This window comes from Spermophilus citellus (assembly GCF_964194105.1).
Source record: "Spermophilus citellus genome assembly, chromosome: 15".
NCBI lineage: Eukaryota > Metazoa > Chordata > Mammalia > Rodentia > Sciuridae > Spermophilus > Spermophilus citellus.
In genome coordinates this window covers 68,288,567-68,306,795 of record NC_138195.1, presented here as the reverse complement: position 1 = coordinate 68,306,795, position 18,229 = coordinate 68,288,567, and the positions used below count along the sequence as shown (strand labels likewise).

Genomic DNA, 18,229 nt, shown 5'->3' with positions numbered 1-18,229 from the left:
AAAACTTAAATACAATAATTTTTAACTTTCCAACAGTTTAGACAAAATTAAATTATAACAAAAGTTATGTTTGTTATTAATCATGTTGCTTCTGGAACTTTGGATCAAAATATTATTTTTTCTATATTGTGAATGATGAAATAGAGGTTGAGAAAGATTAGATAATTTAATAATATGTTGCATTTGTCATAATAATCAATCAATATATTTGGTAGTAAAGCCTTTACTAAAACCTAGTTTTTTAGAATTTAAATTTTTTTTGTTTTAATTAGTTATACATGATGGTAGAATGCATTTTACACATCATACATAAACGGAGTATAATTTCTCATTCTTCTGGTTGTACATGATGTAGAGTTACAGGTGTAACTCTACATAATAATATATGCATGCAGAGTAATAATGTCCAATTTATTCCTCTATCATTCCTACTCCTGTACCCCTGCCCCTCTCTTCACTGCCCTCTGTCTAATCCAAAGTACCTCTATTCTCCCCTAGACCTCTTCCCCCTTATTGTGAATTAGCATCCACATATCAGAGAAAAACTTTAGCCTTTGATTCTTTGAGATTGGCTTATTTCACTTAGCATAAAATTCTCCAGTTCCATCCATTTACTGGCAATTGCCATAATTTCATTCTTCTTTAAGGCTGAGTAATATTCCATTGTGTACATATATCCTAACTTCTTTATCCATTCATCTGTTGACAGGCACCTACATTGGTTCCACAGTTTAGCTATTATGAATTGAGCTGCTATAAGTTTTATAGAATTTCATGTCTTCTTTCATTTCTTTACTGATTGGACAGATACTTAATGAGTACCTGGTATGTAACAGTCTCTATGCATCCACTGTTCAGTCCTAAGGTATGATTTATTGGTTTAACCTGCCAATCCTGCTCTCCATCTGACCTTGAGCTCACCTTGGGCAAATCTCTCTCTTAGATTACTTCAAATTTGTAAAATTAGTTTATTTTTATTAAGTCATCTCTAGAGTCCATTTTTTCCTTGGTATAATTTTATTGTTTCAATCTTTTAGTTGACATGTAATATTTGTACATATTTTTGAGATATGGTATGTTAATTCAGTATTGCTATTCAATATATAATGATATAACCAAGGTAATTAACATTTCCATCTCCTTAATCATTTTTCTTTGTATTGGGAACCTTCTAATTCCTCTCTTCTAATTTTTTACAAACTATATAATAAATCCATTTGAAATATATGTTAATGATAAATATATAATAAGTTAATCTTGTCACATTACTATGCTATAGAATATTAGAACTTATCTTCCTATGTAACTGCATTTTGGTACCCATTTTCCAATTTTCCTCTATTCCTCACTCCTCTATACATCTAACCTCTACTGATAACTAGTCCACTCTCTAATTCTATGAAATTAACTTCATTAGCTTCTACATGTGAATGAGAACACACAGTGTTTGTCTTTCTTTGCTGGGCTTATTGCATTTAACATAATGTCTTCCAGTTCCATTTTGCTGCAAAAGATAGGATTTCATTTTTATGAAATGTTACATATTAAAAATAATTTAAAAGATAGATTTGACCAAGCTAAATTCAAGGTCGGGTGGAGAGCAGGATTGGCAGATTAAACCAATAAACCATACCAGGGAACTGAATAGTGGATGCACAGATACTGTCACATACTATGTCCGTAATAAGTATGTGTCCATCAGTAAAGAAGTGAAAGAAGACATGAAATTCTAGAAAACTAGGTTTTACTAAAAGCTTTGTTATCAAATATATTAATCAATGAATTATGATATAATAAAGATACATTTATTAAATTAACCTTTCTTAATCTCTATTTCATCATCTACAAAATAGAATAATAATATTGTTTTGATCAAAAACATATGGCTGAATAATATTCTATTGTGTATATATACTACATTTTCTTTATCCATCATTGGTACTTTGGTTGATTCCATGTTTTGATTATTATAAATGGCACTGCAAAATGGGAGTTCATAACCCACTTGAATCAATCTGTGAAATATGGTATATTAAGAACTATGTACTGTTTTGAACAACCAACAATAAAATATTATAAAAAAAAATAAATAAATGGCACTGCAATAGACATGGTAGAAGTATGGAAATTTTCTGGACATTACTGATTTTAATACCTTTAGAATAGCTGGATCATATGGTAGTTCTATTTTTATTTTTTTGAGGACCCTCCATGCTTTTTTCAATAGAGATTGTATTAATTTACATTCCCACTAACAGAGTATGAGAGTTCCCCTTTATCCACATCCTTGCCAGCATTTTTTCCTTATCTTTTTGACTGTAGCCATTCTAACTGGGGTGAGATGATATCTCATTGTGGTTTTGTTTTGCACTTCCATGGTGATTAGTGATGTTGATCATTTTTTCATATATAAGATGATCATTTGTATTTTGTTTTTATTTTTTCAGAAATTTCTGTTCAGGTCATTTGCTAATTTTTAGTCAGATTATTTATTTGTTTTTTTTTAATTATTTTATTGTTGGTTGTTCAAAACATTACATAGTTCTTAGTATACCATATTTCACAGATTGATTCAAGTGGGTTATGAACTCCCATTTTTACCCCGTATACAGATTGCTGTGTCACATCAGTTACATTTCCATTGATTTACAAATTGCCTTTCTAGTGACTGATGTATTCTGCTGTCTATCCCATTCTCCACTGTCCCCTCACCCCTCCCCTCCCCTCCCCTCCCCTACTCTCTCTCCATCCCCTCTACTATAAATCGTTTCTTCCACTTATATAATTTTTCTCCTACTCCTCCTTTCCTCTTATATGTAATTGTGTATAACCCTGAGGCTCACCTTCCAGTTCCATGCAATTTCCCTTAACTCTCACTTTCCCTCCCGCCTATCATCCCTGTTTAATGTTATTCTTCTTCTCCAGCTCTTCGTCTCTACCCTGTCCTTGGTTACTCCCCTTATATCAAAGAAGACATATGACATTTGTTTTTTAAGGATTGGCTAGCTTCACTTAGCATAATCTGCTCTAATGCCATCCATTTCCCTCCAAATTCTATGATTTTGTCATTTCTTATTGCAGAGTAATACTCCATTGTGTATAAATGCCACATTTTTTTAATCCATTCATCTATTGAAGGGCTTCTAGGTTGGTTCCACAATCTTGCTATCGTGAATTGTGCTGCTATGAACATCGATATAGCAGTGTCCCTGTAGCATGCTCTTGTTAGGTCTTTAGGGAATAGACCGAGGAGGGGAATAGCTGGGTCAAATGGTGGTTCCATTCCCAACTTTCCAAGAAATCTCCATACTGCTTTCCAAATTGGCTGCACCATTTTGCAGTCCCACCAACAATGAACAAGTGTACCCATTTCCCCGCATCCTCACCAGCACTTGTTGTTGTTGGATTTCTTAATGGCTGCCAATCTTACTGGAGTGAGATGGTATCTTAGGGTGGTTTTGATTTGCATTTCTCTGACTGCTGAGATGGTGAGCATTTTTTCATGTACTTGTTGATTGATTGTATGTCCTCCTCTGAGAAGTGTCTGTTCAGGTCCTTGGCCCATTTGTTGATTGGGTTATTTGTTATCTTATTATCTAATTTTTTGAGTTCTTTGTATACTCTGGATATTAGGGCTCTATCTGAAGTGTGTGGGGTAAAGATTTGTTCCCAGGATGTAGGCTCCCTGTTTATCTCTCTTATTGTTTCTTTTGTTGAGAGAAAACTTCTTAGTTTGAGTAAGTCCCATTTGTTGATTCTGGTTGTTAACTCTTGCGCTATGGGTGTCCTATTGAGGAATTTGGGGCCTGACCCCACAGTATGTAGATCATAGCCGACTTTTTCTTCTATCAGACGCCGTGTCTCTGATTTAATATCGAGCTCCTTGATCCATTTTGAGTTAACTTTTGTGCATGGCGAGAGAAAGGGATTCAGTTTCATTTTGATGCAAATGGATTTCCAGTTTTCCCAGCACCATTTGTTGAAGATGCTATCCTTCCTCCATTGCATGCTTTTAGCCCCTTTATCAAATATAAGATAGTTGTAGTTTTGCGGATTGGTTACTGTGTCTTCTATTCTGTACCATTGGTCCACTCGCCTGTTTTGGTACCAGTACCATGCTGTTTTTGTTACTATTGCTCTGTAGTATAGTTTGAAGTCTGGTATCGCTATACCGCCTGATTCACACTTCCTGCTTAGCATTGTTTTTGCTATTCTGGGTCTTTTATTTTTCCATATGAATTTCCTGATTGTTTTATCTATTTCTACAAGAAATGCTATTGGGATTTTGATTGGGATAGCATTGAACTTATAGAGAACTTTTGGTAATATCGCCATTTTGATGATGTTAGTTCTGCCTATCCATGAGCAGGGTATATTTTTCCATCTTCTGAGGTCTTCTTCTATGTCTCTTTTTAGGGTTCTGTAGTTTTCATTGTATAGGTCTTTCACCTCTTTTGTTAGATTGATTCCCAGGTATTTTATTTTTTGGGGGGATATTGTGAATGGAGTAGTTGTCCTCATTTCTGTTTCAGAGGATTTGTCGCTGATATACAGGAATGCATTTGATTTATGCGTATTGATTTTATATCCCGCCACTTTGCTGAATTCATTTATTAACTCTAATAGTTTCTTTGTAGACCCTTTTGGGTCTGTTAGGTATAGAATCATATCATCTGCAAATAGTGATAATTTAAGTTCTTCTTTTCCTATTTTTATGCCTTTAATTTCTTTCGTCTGTCTAATTGCTCTGGCCAGTGTTTCGAGGACTATGTTGAACAGAAGTGGTGAGAGAGGGCATCCCTGTCTTGTACCAGATCTTAGAGGGAATCCCTTCAATTTTTCTCCATTCAGGATGATGCTGGCCTGTGGCTTATCATAGATTGCTTTAACAATGTTGAGGAATGATCCTGTTATCCCTAATTTTTCTAGAGTTTTGAACATAAAGGGATGCTGTACTTTGTCGAATGCCTTTTCTGCATCTATCGAGATGATCATATGGTTCTTATTTTTAAGTCTATTGATGTGGTGAATAACATTTATTGATTTCCGTATATTGAACCAGCCTTGCATCCCAGGGATGAATCCTACTTGATCTTGGTGTATAATTTTTTTTTATATGTTTTTGAATCCGATTCGCCAGAATTTTATTGAGGATTTTTGCATCTAGGTTCATTAGAGATATTGGTCTGTAGTTTTCTTTCTTTGAAGTGTCTTTGTCTGGTTTAGGAATCAGGGTGATGTTGGCCTCGTAGAATGTATTTGGAAGTTCTCCCTCTTTTTCTATTTCCTGAAATAACTTGAAAAGTATTGGTGTTAGTTCCTCTTTAAAGGTTTTGTAAAATTCTGCTGTATACCCATCCGGTCCTGGGCTTTTCTTAGTTGGTAGTCTTTTGATGGTTTCTTCTATTTCCTCTATTGTTATTGGTCTGTTTAGGTTGTCTATATCTTCCTGACTCAATCTGGGCAGATCATATGACTTAAGAAATTTATCGATGCCTTCACTATCTTCTATTTTATTGGAGTATAAGGATTCAAAGTAATTTCTGATTATCTTCTGTATTTCTGAAGTGTCTGTTGTGATATTGCCTTTTTCATCCCGTATGCTAGTAATTTGGGTTCTCTCTCTTCTTCTCTTCGTTAGCATGGCTAAGGGTCTGTCAATTTTATTTATTTTTTCAAAGAACCAACTTTTGGTTTTGTCAATTTTTTCAATTGTTTCTTTTGTTTCAATTTCATTAATTTCAGCTCTGATTTTAATTATTTCTTGCCTTCTACTTCTTTTGCTGTTATTTTGCTCTTCTTTTTCTAGGATTTTGAGATGAAGTATGAGATCATTTATTTGTTGGTTTTTTCTTTTTTTAAGGAATGAACTCCAAGCAATGAATTTTCCTCTTAAAACTGCTTTCAATGTGTCCCATAGATTCTGATATGTTGTGTCAGTGTTTTCATTTATCTCTAAGAATTTTTTAATTTCCTCCTTGATGTCTTCTATGACCCATTGGTCATTCAGTAACCTATTGTTCATTCTCCACGTGGTGCATGATTTTTCCTTCCTTCTTTTATCGTTGATTTTCAGTTTCATTCCATTATGATCAGATAGGATGCATGGTATTATTTCTACTCCTTTATATTGTCTAAGAGTTGCCCTGTGACATAATATATGATCTATTTTTGTGAAGGATCCATGTGCTGCTGAGAAAAATGTGTAACTACTTGATGTTGGGTGGTATATTCTATATATGTCGATTAAGTCTAGGTTGTTAATTATGTTGTTGAGTTCTATAGTTTCCTTATTTAACTTTTGTTTGGAAGATCTGTCCAGTGGTGAGAGAGGTGTGTTGAAGTCTCCCATGATTATTGTATGGTGGTCTATTAGACTCTTGTACTTGAGAAGAGTTTGCTTGATGAACGTAGGTGCACCATTGTTTGGGGCATATATATTTATGATTGTTATGTCTTGTTGGTGTATGGTTCCCTTGAGCAGTATGCAGTGTCCCTCTTTATCCTTTTTGATTAATTTTGGCTTGAAATCTATTTTGTTTGATATGAGTATGGACACTCCTGCTTGTTTCCGCAGTCCATATGAGTGGAATGATTTTTCCCAGCCTTTCACCTTCAGTCTATGTATATCTTTTCCTATCAAATGCGTCTCCTGTAGGCAACATATTGTTGGATCTTGTTTTGTGATCCATTCGACTAGCCTGTGTCTCTTAATTGGTGAGTTTAAGCCATTAACATTTAGGGTTATTATTGAGATTAGGTTTGTTCCTCCAGTCATATTTGTTTATTTATGTTACTAAACCTGATTAGTTTTCCTCTTTGGTTACTTTCCCCCCTTTACTGTCCTATCTCCCACTGATGGTTTTCAATGTTATTTTCAGTTTCCTCTTCCTGTAATGTTTTGCCAAGGATTTTTTGAAGAGATGGTTTTCTAGCTGCGAATTCTTTTAACTTTTGTTTATCGTGAAAGGTTTTAATTTCATCTTCCATCCTGAAGCTTAATTTCGCCGGATACACGATTCTTGGTTGGAGCCCATTTTCTTTCAGTGTTTGAAATATGTTATTCCAGGATCTTCTAGCTTTCAGAGTCTGTGTTGAGAGATCAGCTGTTATCCTGATTGGTTTGCCCCTAAATGTAATCTGCTTTCTTTCTCTTGTAGCTTTTAAAATTCTCTCCTTATTCTGTATGTTGGGCATCTTCATTATAATGTGTCTAGGTGTGGATCTCTTATGATTTTGCACTTTTGGCGTCCTGTAGGCTTCTAGGATATGGGATTCTGTTTCATTCTTCAAGTCTGGGAAGTTTTCTCGTATTATCTCATTGAATAGATTGTTCATTCCTCTGGTTTGGAGCTCTGTGCCCTCCTGTATCCCAATGACTCTTAAGTTTGGCCTTTTAATGTTATCCCATATCTCTTGGATGTTCTGCTCATGGTTTCTTAGCAGTCTTGCTGAACTGTCTATGTTCTTCTCAAGTTGAAATACTTTGTCTTCATTGTCTGATGTTCTATCTTCTAAGTGATCTATTCTGCTGGTAGTATTGTCAATTGAGGTTTTAAGTTGGTTTATTGCTTCCTGCATTTCTAGGATTTCTATTTGTTTGTTCTTTATTACTTCTAGCTCCCTGTGAAATTGATCTTTTACTTCCTGGATTTGTTTCTGTAGTTCCTTGTCAATGTGATCTTTCATTGTCTGATTTTGCTGTCTCATGTCTTCCTTGAGAGTCCAGATCATCTGAAGCATGTATATCCTGAACTCTTTATCTGACATTCCATCTGTTGCAGCTATTACCTCTTCTAGGGTTGAGTTGACCTGCATTGCTTGTGGTCCTTTCTTTCCTTGTCTTTTCATGTTGCTTGCGTTTATTTATTTGTTTTTGAGCTGTTTGTTTTAGTTTCTTCTATGTTCTGGATTTTAATTGCTTATTGGATAAATAGTTTACAATTTTTGTCTCATTCTGTATATTGTTTTGTCACTAAATTGAATGTTTATTTTGTTGTACACAAGCTTCTTTGATATAATTCCATTGGTATATTTTTGTTTTTATTGCCTATACTTTTAAGGTCCTATTATAAAGCACTTATGTGTTGATATTTTGAAGTATTTCCCCTATGTTTTCTTCTAATAGTTTCAAGTTTTACATTTATGTCCTTGATCCATTTTAAGTTGATTTTTGTACAGAGTGAGAAATAAGGGGTCTGGAGTGTTTGGTTTGGTTTGGTTTGGTGGTGGTGTTGCTTTGGTATCAGGGATTGAACCCAGGGGCACTTAACTACTGCCCTTTGCTATTTTTTATTTAGTGACATGGTCTCGATAAGATGCTTAGGGCCTCACTAAGTTGCTGAGAGTGGCTTTGAAATTCCAATCCTTCTGCCTCAGCCTCCCAAGCCACTGGGATTACAGGTGTGCACCACTGTGGCCTGCTAAGAGTGTATTCTCATTATTCTGCATATGAATGTCAAATTTCTCCACACCATTTGTTGAAGAGACTGTCCTTTCTTCAATGTATGCTTTTGATGCCTTTGTCAAAGATCAGTTGGCTACAGATGCATACATTTATTTTTGAGTTCTCTATTCTATTTCATTGGCCTATATGTCAAATTTTAAGCCAGTACTATGCTGTTTTTGTTAGTACAGCTTTGTACTATGTGTTGAGGTCAGGTATTGTGATGTCTTCAGCTTTGTTCTTTTGTTCAAGATTGATTTGGTTATTTGGAGTCTCTTATATTTCCACACGAATTTTAGAATTATTTTTTATATTTCTATGAAGAATGTCATTGGTATTTTGATGGGGATTGCATTGAATTTGTTAATTATTTTGAGGAGTGTGAATATTTAAATAATATTGTTTCTTCCAATCCATGAGCATGGGATGTCTTTCCATTTTTTATGTATTCTTCCATTTCTTTCATCAGTGTTTCTTAATTTTCATTGTAGAGATCATTGTTTTTCTTGGTTAAATTTAATTCTCAGAATTTTTTTGTTTTGCAGCTCTCATCATTGAGGTTGCTATCTTGACTTCTTTCTCAAAATTATCTTTTATTTCTTTCCCTTGCCTTATTGCTCTGGCTAAGACTTACAATATTATCTTGAATAATAGTGGTGAAAATGGACACACTTTTTCCTGATCTTAAAGGAAATGATTTAACTTTCTCCATTTAATATGATGTTGGATATAGATTTGTCATAGTTTTTATTGTGTTGATGCATGTTCCTCCTATACTTAATTTGTTGAGGGTTTTTATTGTGAAGTGATGTTGAATTTTTATCAAATGTTTTTTCTGCATCCATCGAGATGATCATATCATTTTTGTATTTTATTCTGTTGATGTGATATATTACATATATTGATTTGCATATGTTGAATCATTCTTGCATTCTTGCAGTCAGTCTCAATTGATTGTGGTGTATACTCTTTTTGATGTGCCATTAAATTTAGTTTGCTAATATTTTGTTGATATTTTTCTGTCTATGTTCATCAGAGATATTAGTCTGTAGTTTTCTGTTTTGTTGTATCCCTATTTGGGTTCTTTTTGGTTGTGTCCTTTTCAGGGTAATACTGGCCTCATAGAACAAGTTCAGAAGGGTTTCATCCCTTTCATTTGTTGGAATAGTTTGGAAAGAATTGGTTTAATTTTTTTTGTTTTTAAGTCTGGTAAAATTCAGCACTAAGGCCATCTTATTCTAGCTTTTATTTATTGGAAGATGTGTATTATTGATTCAAGCTCATTATTTTAGTGGTCTGCTAAAGCTTTCTGTATATTAATATCTCAATTTTGGTAAATTTATATGTGTCTATAACTTTTTAAAATTTCTTCTGGGTTTCAAATTTGTTGGTATATAGTTGTTCACAATAGTCCCTAATGATTCTTTGTATTTCTATGGTAACAATTGTAATGTCTCTTTTTTATTGGGTCTTCTCTCTTTTATTTATGTTTCACCTAGCCAAAGACTATCAATTTTATTTATCTTTTCAAAGAACCAACTCTTTTTCATTGATCCTTTGTGTTTTTTAGTCTCTGTTTCATTTATTTTTGCCCTAATATCTGTCATTTCTTCTCTTACTAATTTTGGGTTTGCTTTTCTTGTTTTTCTAGTTCCCTGAGTTGCATCATTAGGTTGTTTATTTCAAATCTTTCGTTTTCTTGACTTTTTCTTCTTTTTTAAAAAAAGTAGGCACTTATTGCTGTAAAGTTCCTTCTGAGTGCTGCTTTTGTTTTATACAATATGTTTTGATTTGTTGTGTTTCCATTTTCATTTGTTTTAAGAAATATTTTCCCTTTTGATTTCTTCAGTGACTCCATTGGTCATTTAGGACAATTAGGTCATTCAAATGCATGTTATTTAATTTTCATGTATTTGTACAGTGTCTAAAGTTTCCTTAGTTGTTGGTTTTTTGTTTTATTCCAGTCTAGCCTGAGAAGATACATATGACTTTTTTTTTTTTAATTTATGGAGCCTTGTTTTGTGGCCTAACATGATCTTTCTTGGAACATATTCCACATGCTGGTAAGAAGGAAAAATGTGTATAATGCAGCTGTTGTGTAAAATGTTTTGTAAATTTCTTCTTTAGTATAGTTTTATTTGTTTTTCTTTATTGATTTTTGTCTGGATGATCTGTCCATTGATGAAAGTCGGGTTTAGCAGTTGCCATTTATTACTGTATTGGAGTCTATCTCTCCCTTTAGATATAATAATAATTGGGTCCTCCTAAATTGGGTACATTCATATTTATAGATTGTTTTTCCTCTTGTTTACTTTTTTGCTTGTGTGTGTGTGTGTGTGGTTTTCAATGTAAAGCCTATGTTAACTAAAAGAAATATAACCACTCCTTCTTACTCTTGGTTTACATTAGCAGAGTATGTCTTTTCTCATCACTTTCAGTCTCTGTGTGTCTTTACCAGTGAAGTGTGTTTTGTAGGAAGCATATTTTGAGTCTTTCTTTTTAAATACAGTCTGTTGTGAGCCTGGAATGTCCAAAAGTCTCATGAGTTGAAAGAATGATCCTCAATTTAGCAAGGTTCCAAAGGGGGCTTTGGGGAAATTATTAGATTATGAGGGTTCTCACTTAATCAATGGGTTAATACATCAAATGGATTAATAATTTAAATGGATTATGGGCAGATGGTGGAAATATATGCATGTGAGGCCTGGTTATAGGAAGTAGATCAATGGAGGCATGCCTTGGAAACATATGTTTTGTCCTGCCTCTTCTCTTCTTCCTCCTCCTTGTCTTTCCCCCTCCTCCTTCTTCTGCCTCTTCCTCCCCTCCTCTGCTTCCTAATTTCCATGAACTGAAAAGCTTTTATCCACTACACCCTTCTGACATGATGGTCTGCCTTACTTCAGGCCCAGAACAATGGAACTGGTGGATCACGGACTGAAACCTGTGAAATAATGAGCCAAACTAACCTTTCCTCTTCTAAGTTGTTTGTCAGATATTTTGGTTACAGTGACAAAAAGCTAACACAGAATCTAAATCTTTTCATGGATGAATTTTATCCATTTACATTCAAGATTATTGGTAAGAAATATTCATTATTTTGTTAATTTTTTTCTGGTTAGTTTGTATATCCTTGTCCCTTTATTCCTCTTTTTTTCATTTTTATGGTTTGGCAATTTTCTATGTTGATAAGGTTTAATTCTTTTTTTATGTGTGTATCTGCTTTACTAGTGAAGTATTTTCATAGTGGTAGTTATCATTCTTTTGTTTCTAGTATAGGCTTCCTTAAGAATTTCTTATAAGCCCAGTCTGGTGGTGATGAATTTTTAAGTTTTTTCTTGTCTTAGAAATACTTTTTCTTCATTTCTGAAGGATAGCTTTGCTGGTAATTTTTGCTAGTTGGCAGGGTTGTGGATTTTTTCTCCTCTTCCTCCTTCTCCTCCTCCTCCTCCTCCTCTTCCTCCTCCTCTTCCATTGTAACTAACTCCTCCTCCTCCTCCTCTGCCATTGTAACTAACTCCTCCTCCTCCCCCTCCTCCTCTTCCATTGTAACTCCTCCTCCTCCTCCTCCTCTTCCATTGTAACTATTCCTCCTCCTCCTCCTCCTCCTCCTCCTCCTCTTCCATTGTAACTATTCCTCCTCCTCCTCCTCCTCCTCCTCCTCCTCCTCCAGTCCTCATCCCATTCTCTTAAATCTGAAAAGGTTTTGCTAAGAAGTCTGCTCTTGGTCTAATGAGGATCATCCTTCATTGACCTTACACCTTTCTGTAGCTGTTTTTAGAATTTTCTTTTTATACTTTTGACAGAGACTTTTTTTGGTCAAATCTATTAGAGGTCCTTTGAGTTTCCTGGATCCGGATGTCTGTATCTTTTTCAAGATTTGGAAAGTATCCATCTATTATTTTGTTGAATAAATTTTCTCTACTTTTCCTCTTCTTTTCTATTTTTGGAACACCCTTTTATGTGTGTATCTGCCTCTTCTCCTCTTGAGTTGAAAGAATTATCATATTCTTCAATATTAGAAGATTTCTTCATTTAATGATGTTTCATAACATCATTGTTGGCTTTCCTATTTTTTTTAAATCATCACCATCACCATTACCATCATCACCCTGGCTGCTTCACAGGATAGAAGTGGATAGTCTCACCATCATGTAGTACATCTCATCATCTAACTGGGTTATTTCAAAAGACTTGTCTTCAAGCTCAGAAATTCTTCTGCTTGATCTAATTTTTTACTTAGGCTTTCAACTATATTTTTTATTTCATTTATTACTTCTTTAGTGCCAAAATTTGTTTGGTCTTTGTTTTATGATGTCTAACTCTGTGATGAATTTTTAATTTGAGATCATGAGTTGTTTTTCTAATTTCACTGAATTGTCTCTATTTTCTTGTATCTCATTGAGTTTCCATGAAAAAAGAATCATTGTTTTTGCATTGCTTTTTGAGGCAACTCGTTGATTTCCTTTTCTTTGGGCTCTTTTGCCAGATAATTATGGTGCTCCTTTAGATGCATATTATACCTTGCTTTTTCATTATTCTTGCATCCCTACATTGATATTTGCATATCTGGTAGATTAGTGGCTTTTACCTAATTTATAGGGCAGCTTTTATAGTAAAAGATTTATTTGCTCCTGGAAATGTGTCCTAGGATATTAATTGAAAAGGCTATATTGGCTTGGTTCCAGGTGAGCTTGATAGGGTAATGTCCGTGTAGCTTTTTCAGCTGTAATCAACATCAATTATGCCTGTGAGTGCCTCAGTAGCTTAGGCTTTAGGAATTTGCGAAATTTATATGCCACCCGTGGTACAGCTCTTTAGGCAGGATAGGTTTACCAAGGGATCTGGGTATGGTGTGACTGACTGCAGGTACAGAGTGCCCATCAGTTGCCATGGTTCATGTGAGAGTAGGCACAGTACACTTACCCTGGCCTTGACAGGATAAACCATTCAGAACAGACTACCTGGCTGCTTCCAGGTTGTGGTCAGGTGGCAGAGCCATCTGGCTACTTCTCAGAAGCATTGGCAAGCCAAGCTAATCAGATCAGGTCTGCATATCTGCTTCCATGAAGAGAACAATCTGCTGGTTCACAGGTGCAGGCCACTAAGTTACTAGGAGTAGTCCCCTGGCTGCTTCACAGGATAGAAGTGGATAGTCTCAACATGGTATTGTGCAGCAAGAGCCTGGATGAAAGAGGGCACAAATTGGGTTGGGCTCCTTCTCTGGGGAAACTCAGCAGTGTGGGTTCCCCAGCAGTACCCGAACTGGTCTCTAGTAGCCCTTCATGTGTCCATGGTATTAGTGGGGACTACTGAGGGCCTTCTGCTTACCCTTTCCCTGCCAAGAGAAATCCATCCTGGTTGGGGATTGATTGTGACTAAAGAAACAGCATAGTAGATGCAGTGTACATAGTTCCCTTCTTTACCTTCACTTCTTAGCTTTTGCAATTTTATGACTTTGATATCATCTAGTAGACAAAATATATGTAAATCATATGATGCTGCAGGATAGTGGTAACTGTCTTGCAGATATCAGAGAGAATATTATACTCTAAAGTAAAATAATTAGTTATAGCAATTTTGGTGTTATTATTATTGACCTCTCAGCAAACAGAGCTAATTAGAAATGTAGAATTGTATCTTTGTTACATTAATTTTACAAATGTCTATTTAATTCCCCTGGATATTAATTTTTTAAAAAAAATTAGCATTCATTTATTTGAATTATATTCAACAATCCTATTGCTAATCATAAACATCACTGTAAACCTGGCCTGCTTAGTCTCATCTAGACTGTCAATAACCAGCCCACTGGTCTCCTTGTCTAATCTGTCACACTTCTCAATCCCTTCTCATCACTGCCCCTAGTTATTTTTCTAAGATACTTATCTGATTATATAATTCTCCTGTTTTAATATAGTGGCTCATTCAATAGAAATTTTTTCAACACATATCATTACCAGGCCATATAATAGACACTAGCATACACTGGAGAATAAGGCTGACATAAAGACATACTATTGAAGAGATTGTATTCTAGAAATAACTTCTTTTTTTACTGACAAGATTAACATGTAAAGCCTGTCTGTCAGAATCTGGAATCATTTACCTTCACAGCTTTATCTGTCTCCATTCTACTTCCTTCACCCTTGACATGCTGTGCTTCAATTGAGGCGGTCATTCTTTTCCCACAGTGTGCACTTTCATACTGATGCTAGGATTTTTCCTCCTTGGAATGCTTTTCATTCCCTTTTCTATGTTACGAAGTATCACCTCTACTTTATATCTGAGCTCCTATATCAAACTTTCAACTTCTTTACTTAAGCCTTTCTTAACTAGTCTATGTACTTCAACACAGCAGCTATTCAACTGGAATTTCTTTGTTTTATCCCCTTACCTTTCTTGCTCTTTGAAACTGAAGGTTATTCTTAAGCACTTGATTTAAATATATATATGAAAAGAAGTAGTGGGAGAGTGAAGAATTGCAAAATTCATTTATAAATTGAATTCAGCACTAAAATCCCCCTAGATGTATTATTTGAGGATTGGTTGTTCACCATCAGTTGATAAACATTGGATGTGTGTAAGAATGTGAAATAAGATCTCATTTTCCAAGGAGTTCATAATACAGTGGGGAAGATGCAGTTCATTACATGAAACTGTAACGAACAATACAAAAGACTAGGTAATGCAGTGCTCATTTTTAGGCACAGACCAAACCAAATATATAGATCTTACAACTAAAGACACATAAAGAAATCACTTGACTTGGCTCTTAACCCCAAGCAAGGGGACTTCCTTTTATACATTGGTCAATAAGAACCAATATCACATGACCAAACTGTAACAGAGGATACCAGAACTCAGGATTTAGCCCTCCTTTGGCAGAACTTTATCCATAGTGCCATCTGATAATCCATCATCAAATTTTGTTAATTCTACCTTTGAAATAGATTCAGATTCCAAACACTTCTATTTCTACTACCGTCACTAAAATTTAAAATGATTTTCATTCTTTCACAAACTATTGCAATAGACTCCTAAATGATTTCTTGGCTTTCACCTATTTCATGAGGGAACTGGAATGACCCTATTATTCCTCTACTCAGAGTCCTTCAGTGTTTCTTCATTGACTTCAAGTAAGAACCAAAGCCCTTAAGATGGCCTATATAAGTCCCTAGATTAACTGGTTCCCTGAACCCTTCTTCTGCTACCACCTTCCTACCACTGCCCAGCTCCACTCTGACCTGTTCCTCGTTCCTTAAAACATGAAGTCATGTTCTTACCTTAGATTTTTGCATTTGCTTCTCCCTTTGCCTAGAATACTCTTCCTCCAGAAATCTGATGATGCTCCACTTTTTTCAGGGTTCAGTTCCAATGTCACCTTATGAATGTGGCCTTCCCTGGCTGCCTTTTGTAAAAGATCAGTCTTTTCCCTCAGCTCAACACTCTCTGTAACCTTTATCCTCCTTTATTTTTTTTCTTCTTTGCACTTATCCCCATTGTGAAACGGTTTATTTTTCACTCTTCTAGAATATAAATTCTATAATATAGAAAAGCTGAGTTTTTCATTGCCGTATCCCCAGTACCTAGAATGTTCTTGGTACATAGCAGTGTTTAATGATGACTATTGAGTGAGGGAACTAAAGAAAGAAAGATTGGTAAAGACTAGAGGCCTAGTCAAACTCATTTCCAGAACATGTTGTGTGTTTTCTTGTATTGTCTAACCCTCACACCTCTGGGGACTTATTTTAAGTCTTACTTTCTCTATAAATGTTAAATAACCTTTATCTGTCTCTGAACTCCAGTGGTCTTATCATGTCCTAACTCAATCTTATCCATTTTTTTCTTTATTGTTATTTCAATCTTTCCAAATGTATTTTACAGGTTTGTTTTCTCTCCCTAGATAGTTTTCTCACTGATTAAAGAAAGTCAAATAGTATTTATTGAGCTATAAAGTTCAAACATGTGTTATGTGCTGAATCTCTAAAACCTCTCTGAGTCCATAGCTGTTAAAATAAGAGGATGTTGGAGTTTCTTAAAGTATATTCTAAGGAACATTATTTCAATAGTATGTTAATAGTTGGGCCCTGAAAACAATTTGTGAAATTCTGAATTAAATCATGTTGTGTGGTCTTCTCAGTCTAATATGTGCTGTCAATTTCCAGAAGGCATAGTTTGGGAAGAGTATTCCATGCACATGCTATGAGAAAATACTATATCAAATAGTTATTAAAATTCCTTCCATTTCTAAAAGGTCAAAATGCTAACTCACTTGCCCAAGGCCACATGGCTACACAGTATGAGAACTTATACTGAAATTTGGTTCTCATAGACAAACATACACAAGGTTACTTATAATAGCAAAATATTTAAAATAATGAGGGTCTGGGGTTGTAGCTCAGTGGTAGAATACTCACCTAGCACTTGTGAGGTGCTGGGTCAATCCTCAGCACCATAAATAAATAAATGTATTGTGTCTAACTACCACTAAAAAAATTTTTTTTAAAAATTAATGATTTAGTTAGAGGACTGTGGCTAAATAAAAATCACTGTATATGCATATAATAATGCAGATTACAAAGATAGGAAGCTTTGTGTACACTAATATGAAATGATCTCAAAGATATTGTTTAGGGGAAAAAGGAAAGTCAAGAATGATGTGTATAAAATGTTGCCTTTGTATAAAAATATGTGAAGGAAAAATATATGCTCTGCTTATATGTGGTTAAAATCATGATAGACAAGAAACTGATAACATTGGTTTCCTCGAAGAAGGCGAATGAAGTCACCAGGACTTAGAAGTGGGAGGGAGAGTTCTCACCATATATCCTTGGTTCCTTTTGATTTTCTGAGCCTTGTGAATCTATTAGCTACTCAAGAACTAAAATTAAGAAAATGAAAAGCAGTCCTGGGCAATTCTGATGCAACAGGGATTTGGAAACCACTAGACTATATTTTTTTTCTTCTAGACCAGAATCCTTTGAGACTTCATTAGTTCAAGTTTTACCATACTGCCTCCACTGACTTTCTTCATGCATCCTTTGAAGAATATAATCATTTTCCACTCCCTTCACTGCTCCCCATACTTCTCAGCCTTCATTCAGGCTTGCAACTCCCAGGGGAACATTAGTGTAGGTTAGTCTGTGCCAAACAAGCTCATTTAACCTGTGAGGAGGCTGTGTCAGGGCAAGGAGGGACTAAGGAATGGCTAGAAGCCTAGATTCAAGGTGGGTGTCCTGAGATTAGCTCTTGCTTTAGTACCAATTTAGCCTACTCTCTTCTTACATTCTAGTTTTCTTTTCTGGAAAACTGGGATAATGGAGCCTGACTTGGGGAGTTCTGAGGGTCATTGAAACTGTAGATGTAAAGTTGTTTGCCAAATACAGTGGGTTCCATATAGATGGAAGAGAAGGATTCCGTGTGGAGAGAACACTTCTCAAGAGTCATCCAATGATACTACCATATACCATATGAGAGCATTGCAGCCTCTCTGATTGTACCACCATCCATCCTAAAGGAAGCAGAAGGTGCTTCTGTATCTTTTTCAAGCTCTGGAACTTAATCATGAGGGTTTAAGGGGCATTATAAAAAAGCTGGAATGCAGAGACATAGCTGATGCCAAGAACTGCATTCCCAGTTCAAACTGGCTCCTTTTGCCAAGAGCTTTCCTATGACCAAGAGGGACTGTGGTATGCCAAGGTACCTATTTAAGTTGCCCTTTTGATAGTGGCGGACTACTTTAGAAATGGAACTTAGAATTGTTTTCAGAAGCATTGGAAGGAG

The 18,229-nt window shown here is 35.3% G+C and overlaps 1 protein-coding gene across 2 annotated transcripts in view; it reads left to right on the top strand.

Moving 5' to 3' along the window:
* HPSE2 (heparanase 2 (inactive)) overlaps positions 1 to 18,229 on the top strand; it is a 705,647-nt gene that overhangs the window by 506,502 nt on the left and 180,916 nt on the right. The gene's annotated exons all lie outside the window — the stretch shown is intronic.